Source organism: Odontesthes bonariensis, chromosome 10 (genome assembly GCF_027942865.1).
Source record: "Odontesthes bonariensis isolate fOdoBon6 chromosome 10, fOdoBon6.hap1, whole genome shotgun sequence".
In the NCBI taxonomy this organism is placed as follows: Eukaryota; Metazoa; Chordata; class Actinopteri; order Atheriniformes; family Atherinopsidae; genus Odontesthes; species Odontesthes bonariensis.
In genome coordinates, this window is record NC_134515.1 from 34,075,319 (window position 1) to 34,084,618 (window position 9,300).

General features: G+C 42.3%; 1 long non-coding RNA gene across 1 annotated transcript; it reads left to right on the forward strand.

Moving 5' to 3' along the window:
• The first annotated feature begins 3,407 nt into the window (after nt 1-3,407).
• On the forward strand, nt 3,408-3,783 carry LOC142390398 (uncharacterized). Its single transcript, XR_012770457.1, has 3 exons — nt 3,408-3,447; nt 3,529-3,644; nt 3,733-3,783. It is a non-coding gene; the product is annotated as an uncharacterized LOC142390398 (long non-coding RNA).
• Nucleotides 3,784-9,300: the final 5,517 nt, after the last annotated feature.

The window sequence follows — 9,300 nt, forward strand, 5'->3', positions numbered from 1 at the left end:
GTCTTACACACTTCTCTGCAGCTTCCCACCTGCTGCTACCCACCCAATCAATTAACACAAAAGGAGCAAATCATCTTGTGCAAAAAAAAATTAAAACAAAAACTTTAACTGAACAAAAACATCAAACTATTAAATGTGGTTTGCTGAATATCAGATCTCTCCTTTCGAAGTCTCTGTTAGTGAATGAGTTGATTTGTGATCATCATATTGATATATTTTGTCTTACAGAAACCTGGCTGCAGCAGGAGGATCATGTTAGCATTAATGAATCAACTCCTTCAGTGTTCCCTCATAATCCTGTCTTATCTGACCATTTTTTGATAACCTTTGCTTTGAGTTTACATTACTTGACTATACAGTTTCTGAGAAGGAATTTACATATAGAAGGTGTCTATCAGAGGATGCTGTAACCAGATTTAAAGAATTAATTCCATCATCCTTTTCTTCACTGCCATGTGCAGATATGACAGAGGACGACTACCTAAACTTTACTCCAGCAACTCTTGACTCTCTTGTTGACAGCACTATAGTTTCAATGCGTACAGCACTGGACAATGTTGCCCCTCTGAAAAGGAAGGTAATCAGTCAGAAGAGGTTGGCTCCTTGGTATAATTCACAGCTGCGTGCTTTAAAGCAGACTGCAAGAAAGCTGGAGAGACAGTGGCGTTCCTCTAATTTAGAAGAGTCTCAATTAGTCTGGAAAGATAGTTTAATAACGTATAAGAAAGCCCTTCGTAAAGCTAGAACTGCTTATTATTCATCATTGATAGAAGAGAATAAGAATAATCCCAGGTTTCTTTTCAGCACTGTAGCCAGTCTGACTAAGAGTCCGAGCTCTGTTGAGCCAGGTATTCCTTTAACTCTCAGCAGTGATGATTTCATGAGCTTCTTTATCAATAAAATTGTTTCTATTAGAGAGAAGATTGATGGAGTCCTTCCCACTATTATCAGTGATGTATCATCAAGTACAGCAGCTTTAGAAGTATCTTTAGAACCTGATTTGTATTTAGACGGCTTCTGTCCAGTTGATCTCTCTGAACTAACAACAGCAATAGTCTCTTCTAAACCATCAACTTGTGTTTTAGACCCAATCCCAACCAGACTGTTCAAGGAGGTTTTCCCATTAATTTACACTTCCATATTGGATTTGATCAATCTGTCTTTGTTGACAGGATATGTACCTCAGCCTTTTAAGGTTGCTGTAATTAAACCTTTACTTAAAAAACCTACTCTTGATTCAGAAGTGTTAGCTCATTATAGACCTATATCCAATCTCCCTTTTATGTCTAAAGTTCTTGAAAAAATAGTTGCAGCTCAGCTTTGTGATCATTTACACAGAAATAATCTCATAATTTCAGTCAGGATTCAGAGTGCATCATAGCACAGAAACTGCACTGCTGAAAGTTACCAATGATCTCCTCTTAGGCTCTGATAGCAGACTTGTGTCTGTGCTTGTCCTGTTGGATCTCAGTGCTGCATTTGTACTGGATGTTCGTTGATATTACTCCGCCACCGCTAAGAAAATAGTGCGAGCATGAACGAGCTGCTAAATAAAACACGACAGAAGCAACTTTTCGCGACGAAATTTGATATGGATTATCAGTGCACACCAGTAACCACTCCGGTGAGTTGATGATTTTGAAAACGGACGTTTATTGTGCTTTTACGGACCTTTTTGCACATGCGCATGACTTGCCATTCTGAAGCAGGTTGAGAAGAATCAAAATTAGACAAATACAGGAGACAGCAGTAAACATCAAAAAAGCGGTGAGGGGGGTTCTAAAACATTGCAGACGACTCATAAAAGAGGCTTAATGTTGAAAATACCGCAGTTCCCCTTTAACAAACTTAAACTATCAAGTTTTACCTCAGGCCACAGTGCTGCCCTGTTGTGATTGGCTCAAAACTCAAGACAAATCTGTGCTTGTCCGTTGGCTACAGAGAAATTTGCCCCAATTTTTTTTTTTTTTAAATTTACACAGAGCACTTTAAGGTCTTTGCACTTTGCATGCTCCATGGACAATACATGCCTGCATTTTTCTGTTTTTAGCAAGTTAGGACGCTTTTAAAGGACATTTGCCTGCTGTGAAGAGGATATCGTTTCTAGCTGAATGAGGTCAGTTTAGGTCAATTTTGAGCGTTTGACAATTGCAATTGTGATTTTTGAGTAGCTCTCTACTTGTGTGTTTTCTACATACAGTTTTGCAACAGTAGTGTAAAATTCAAATTATTCAATGTAGTTTTTGAAAAAAATTTCAGTGCCCACTTTTAACATTAGCCTCATTTGTCTCACAGGAGATTTTTTTAACATTATAGGCTAAAACATGGGACTTGTGCAAGAACTGAGCCCTTTCCTTGCTTGCATCAGGAATGTATGTGTACATTCAAGTCTCTCAATGCACTCCATAGCCTTTTATCCTGCTTTCACACTAGAAGTGTGGATCAACCGCAAACTGTAGACTCTCAAATTAAGTTTTGCTGTTTGTCATGTGAATTTCGTGAACCCTGCACTGAAACTGAATACTTTGCTCATCTGCGGAGTAGGGCTGTCGCGCAACTGTAACCGCAAAAATGAAATATCGCAATATGAAGAAGCCCACCGCGCTTCAAGATGGGCCACTGCCATCACCGCACGTGACCTGATTGCAACATTTTAAAAAGTTGCAGGTTTTTTTTGTTTTGATACCAAATATGTTCCTCACTGCATAATTGTTCTTAATGCCTGCTTTATTGTGAAGCACGCCGTTTTCCCTTTTACACTTGTACTACCTGCTGCTACATGACCAGTGTTTTTTATTTTTATTTTTACACATTTATGCACATGCTACAATTCTCCATGTCCATACCCCTTATTCATGTGTGAATAATGAGAAAGAAAAAGATGGCGCCAGTGTGCTTACCTGGCCGCCTGCTGCTCCTACAATGTTTTGTGTTTTTGGTGTTCATATTAGTACACAGTTCAGGGGCCCGTTGCACAATAGTAGGATTTAGACATCCAGGATGAATTACTTAGCCAGGTTCAATACCAAGCCAGGATGAGCAGACACGGATTCATCAAGCCAGGTGAAACCGATCCTGGATAAGTGCTGCACACGGCTTGCTTAAATAGACCCCACGATCGATCATAGATTCACTGATTCACCATGGCAACAAGGGCGGCGGATTTCTCCCCAGCGGAGCAAGAACTATTAATGGAAGCATATGAAGAGGTGACGGAGAAAATAAAAACAAAAAGGAAATATAAGAACATCCTGCAGAATGGTAAGTCCCCTGACAAATACTTAACAAGTGTACTTTTTATTAAGAATGTGCCTGCCCACACATTGCCTGTACTGTTTTAGCAGTGAAAAAAAAAAAACGCAATTAAAGGACTTGCAAGCATCTTCATCTCCTTCCCTGGGCATATAAGACTCTGTGACATCAAGGAGGAGTTCTATAGGATTGCAGGTAAGAAATTTTTTTTAAAAGTTACAGTTACAATTACAATGTCAACATTAAGAGTAAGATACTCATTGCATCGTATTACAGGTTTCCCCAATGTCATTGGTGCAGTGGACTGCACACACATCAAAATAAAACCCCCCTCAGGTGGCCATGAGGGGGATTTTGTGAACAGGAAAAACTTCCACAGCATCAATGTACAGGTGAACATGACTTTTGATAAAGTTAATTAATGAACACTGTACATTGCCTGTGATGTGCATTAATTGGTTTAACATCTTATCATTTCAGATGGTCTGCAATGCTGACTATTTGATCAGTAATGTTGTGGCAAAGTGGCCCGGCTCGGTCCACGAAACCCGAGTGTTTCGGAACTCAGAGATCTATCACAAGGTGAGCCACAGAACCTCTATTGATAACCACTTTTAACATCATGGCTGTGTTAAGAATCTCACTACTTGGTGATCGAGGGTATGCCTGCTAGCCTTTTCTGCTCACTCCATTTGCAGACCCTCTGGAGGCACAACTGGCATACAACCATGCCCATGCCAGAACAAGGGCCCGGATAGAAATTACATTTGGCCTATTGAAGGCACGCTCTCAGTGTCTGAACCACCTGAGAGTCAGCCCAGAAAGGGCATGTGATATCATTGTGTCCTGTGCTGTCCTCCACAATGTGGAATGTGCGATGCCTGCCTGAGAAAGGAGAGGGCCCCCAGAGTGCCAGCTCTCATAGACTGGGACATTCCTGCCATCTTCCCAGATGACGACTGTGGTCGGCTGGTCAGAGACAATATGTGTTAAATTGTTTTAATTAATATGCATGTTGATTTAAGTTGGGCCTGCAATGGCAGAGGAATTTTTGTTAGGTTTTTGTGCTGTATAGGCAAGGCAATTTTATTTGTTTAGCCCATTTTTACAAACCGTTTGTCTCAAACTGCATGCTTTGATTCTGTGCTTTTCGTCTTGTAGAGCACTGTGTGACTTCAGTTTTGAAAGGAGCTGATGGTTTACTTGCTTTGATTCATCCTTGTTCAACAAAGGAACATCATGGTACTCTCTAATGTGTATTTATATTTATATGGTGATGTACTTTATGTGTAGTCTGTGGGAAACTAAATTATCTAATTATTGCAAGTTCATCTAAAATCATCAGTTATCTAAAATGATTGCAATTGATGATCACAAATTTTTCATTAATGATAGTGGGTATAGTTAAATGTTTTAACAATATGTTCTAGGCAGTGGAATAAATATTGGTTTCCATTTGTGGCGACCGCTGACTGAGATAAGGAATGAGATTAAATAGATCCTGGAACTTAGCCTGGTCTGGAGCAGGCTAGCTTCACAGAATAAATCTCCATGGTAACTTAGGTCTGAACATATCCCACTTCCCTCTATCCCACTTTTGTGCAACTGGATCACGGATAAGTTGAGCCAGGATAGCCAACATATCCCGGCTTAATCCCTTATCTTAGTTTTGTGCAACGGGCCCCTGGTCTCTGCCTGTGTATGATCGCCAATTTCTTTTAGATCTTCGAGATAATGTCAGTTCTTTGGGTGCGTTTGAGCATGGTGGGCAGAAAACTGTGCCCCCGCTACTGGCGGGGATTCCGACTCACCTATACCGGGCCTTGGCCCTACCCTCTCGGCGGAAGCGTCTCCGTCGCCGCGGCAAACACGGCGGTCGGCTGGTGAAGCTTAAAGCCTGGCTGGCAGGATCTTCGACCATTTCCCGAACAGGACTTGGATTAATCCACCCTTTTGTTGTGCACCGCCATTTCCTGGATCCCATAGATCCCTGCCTAGTACCTGTCACCGGATCGTTCGAGGTACTCAAGCGCCGCGGTCCTCCTCGGCTTTTCCAACGTGGAGTAAACCTTCAGTTTCTGAAGACGCTGCCACGGTCTTGCAGATCTGCCGAACCACAGCCCCCGAAGCCCGCCAGGATCGGCCTGGTGAACGCCAGATCACTGGCAAACAAAACGTTTATCCGTGGAGGAGGAACAGCGACTGTTTTTAAAAATGCTTTTAAATGCAAGCAGCGCGCCGTCTCATCCTCCTCTTCCAGTTTTGAGGCAAATTTCTTTGAGGTGGATCGTCCCGATCCGGTGCTGTGTGCCGTCATCTACCGGCCCCCCAAATACAATAAGGACTTTTTAAATGACTTCTCTGGTCTGCTGGCTGAAATTATGCCCAAGTATGACCGTGTTATCCTTGTGGGGGATTTTAACATCCATGTGTGTTGTCCTGACAAGCCGTTGGTGAAGGACTTTTTAAGCCTCATTGACTCTTTTAATTTGGTGCAGTGTGTGTCTGGTCCCACACACAAACATGGACACACATTAGACCTTGTCCTCTCTCATGGTTTGTCTGTGTCCAACCTGGAAATCTGTGACAATGTGTTTTCGGACCATTTGCCTGTGCTGTTTGAAGCTGCCTTTTCTTGCGCTGCAGTTAAATCTGGCGCTCCTGCTCGGAGCCGTCGGATTTTTAACCCTGTCACTTAGTCAGGTTCCTTATGTATTTTCACTGGATTTTTTTTGGAGAGTTGGAAAACTATATATTTTTGAAAAGTAGATTGTATAAGCAATCAGAAAAACAATGTTTACATTTGCACAGGTGTCTGCATGGTGGCCATCTTGGATTTTGCAAAATTTTGTCATTTCTCAGCTTCTGAATAAGCTAGAACATTGCTAAACCTACATTTTCAGGGACAAGGAATGTAGACTGTACATACAAATGTAGCCAGTGTTGAAAGCATTTCCTCTGTCACGTCTGCTTCCTCCAGAAGCATCTGCAGAGCATTGATGACATCCTCATCAGCTTTGAGGTACACCTGGAACCATGTTGTCTTGCCTATGCGAGAGAACCTCCCAGTGTTGTCAGCCCCTGTGAAAGCATGGAAGGGAGGCAAAGCCTTTGCTCTTTCTGGACTTAGAGCTCTCCACAGTGGTTCAATTTGCACAACACCAGATGCCATAGAAATGGAAGTGTTCTTCAGCAGGACATCATAGTTTGCTGTGACCAGCACCAAGACATCTGTGTCTGGTGAGAAGAACACCAGCTGTGCATCAGGTGGGTTTCGCTGTGATGCCAGCACTGCCTGGTGGATCAGCAGTGTCTGCTTCTTCGTGGTTGTTGTCCTCAAAGAGCAGGTCTGTTGATCAGCTTAGTGGATTCTATGTTGTACTATGTAGGATTTTGGCAGCAAGGTAGCTGGTCAAGTCAGCCTTTATTTTCTCATGAGAGAGGAACCTGCTCATTGGGATGTGCTTGATGTTGGTGTCATCTCTGACTTGGTGCTTTGCCTTGTCTTCATTTGTCTCTGGTAGCACTCTTCAGAGAGTCTTCTCTGTAGGTGTCAAACACGAGAATGATCTCATCATAATCTCATGTTAGAGACATCAGGCGGTCATTGAAATAGCCACTCAGATCCTTGACTGTCACTAAAGTCACTGGTTTCTTGGTCAGCTTCTGCACAAGTACCATCCCATCCACAAGTGCAATCTTCCGGCTTGGGGGATCGGTAGATGTGGAGTTTGTGATTCCCATGTCCATTGCATCTTGGCTTGTGGCATTCTGAGCTTGAGACTCCTGAGAGTCTTTCTCAGGCATGTCTATTCTTGCCAGCTTATCCAGCAGATGGATTAACTTCGACTTGTCATGGCATGGCAGGACTGCTCCATCAGGGGCAAAGAGTGCCCTTGGTGTTAGAGTGAATTCATAGTTCCCAAAGTCGCTATTGGCTCGCTGAAAAGTCGCTAGAAGTCGCTAGATGACGTCATGATGTTAAGTATGCAGATCTCTAGAAAACGTGCACACATGGCTACGTTCGTAAAACAAAAGGGCAGTGCTAGCTACTTTTTGGAGATCAGAGCTAATCTGCAGCCCTGCTTAACTGTGGGAAACGCTTCTGACGGCGGCGCAGAGTTGTTGAAAAACAATGATTTTGTCACTGAAAAGATGAGTTTTTAAAAGTCGCCAGATTCACCAAAAAGTCGCTTAAGTCGCTAGAAGAGGTTTTTGCGTCACCAGAGACGGCCAAAAGTTGCTAAATCTAGCGACTAAGTCACTAAATTGGCAACACTGATTGAACACCTGTCGACACTCAATACATTCACTATGTGGTACTGCTCCTGAATACTGGGTACACTGTAGCAGTGAGCTTTGCACAGGCAAGCCTAGACATGAAAAGCAAAATGATGGACATGTAAACTGCACCAGTTGTGGATATTCCAGCAGGGATGTTTTGTATGGTGGGCTTGACAGACATGCATCGACTTGTAAATACTATAAATCACCAGGTCAAATAAATTAGTGTGGTAACAAAATGTCTGAGAACATTAAAACTACCACCATTATATTCAGTGACCCTGAAAATGTAGGTTTAGCAGTTAAAATCAATGTTCTAGCTTATTCAGAAGCTGAGAAATTACAAAATTTAGTTTTTTTGGGACACCATTTTGAAAAATCCAAGATGGCCGCCATGCAGACACCTGTGCAAATGTAAACATTGTTTTTCTGATTGCTTATACATTACAGTTTTCAAAAATGTATAGTTTTCCAACTCTCCAAAAAAATCCAGCAAAAGTTAAAATCCAAACATAATGAACCTGACTAACTGCCGGTCTGTTCTCGTCTGCTTTTAACCAGCTGTGTGTCCCCTCTAGTTCAATATCTGCAAACACGGAGGAGCTCAGTTCTCGGTTTCAGTCCTCCTGTCGGACCATACTGGACTCTGTGGCGCCATTAAAAACTGTGCAGCCCAAAGATAAAACTGAACCCTGGCTTAATGGGATAACTTGCGCAGCTCGACAGGAGTGCCGAAAAGATGAACGCAGGTGGAAGAAGGACAAGCTGCAGATTTCCCACCAAATCCTAAAAGACTGTTGGCGCTGCTACCAGAGCACTGTCAAAGAAGCCAGAAGAGAATACCTGTCTAACCATATCGACTCTAATCGTCACAACCCCCGTGTGCTATTTAAAACAATTGAATCTAGAATTTTTCCAGAATTCTGGAAAAATGTACATGAAACGGTGAAGAAGATTTTGGGATATGATATTCCCTTGAGTAGCAGGGTACTATATTTGTGCATTTTTCACGGTGCCAATATAAGGGGAAAGGACAGGTATCTGATTAAGATAATGTTAATAGCTTGCAAGAAAGCTATTACGAGGAACTGGGGAAAGACTGACCCCCCTTGTCAAGACCAATGGATTGACATAATAGAAGAAATCTACATTATGGAGAAACTAACGCATCGACTGAGACTTCAGCAGGCACAAATGGACAAAAAATGGCCAATATTTAAGGCGAAAGATAGTAACAACAAATAGAGAATAACCTACTTATACCAGATAAGTCAAAAATTGATCAGAATAACGGCTCCCAAGTGAAAGTTCTGTGTAAAGCGACGTTCAGTGTGTAATGTTCATGTATGTAAAAACGTGAAAAATTCCAATAAACAGAAAATAAAAAAATAAAAAAACAACTGAATCTGTTCTTCCCCCCTGGCAAATGACTCTGGAGACCATTTGACTCTTATCCTCCTGGACTTAACTGCGGCCTTCGATACTGTGGACCACAACATTTTGGTGCTTCGGTTGCAGTACCTAGTGGGCATCTCTGGTATCGCCCTGGACTGGTTCAAGTCCTACCTGGCAGTGTTAGACTTAATAAACACGACGTTTATATATCTTTTGTAACTTTATTCCAGTACAGAACAGGACAACTCTGTGGCTACCATTGCCACTGCGACAGGTCTACTCGCATTCCAACCAACACACCATGCATGCGCACAAGCGTTCCCAGGGTCAAAGGGTAAAACACACAGAGGGAAAATACAAGTTTACAAG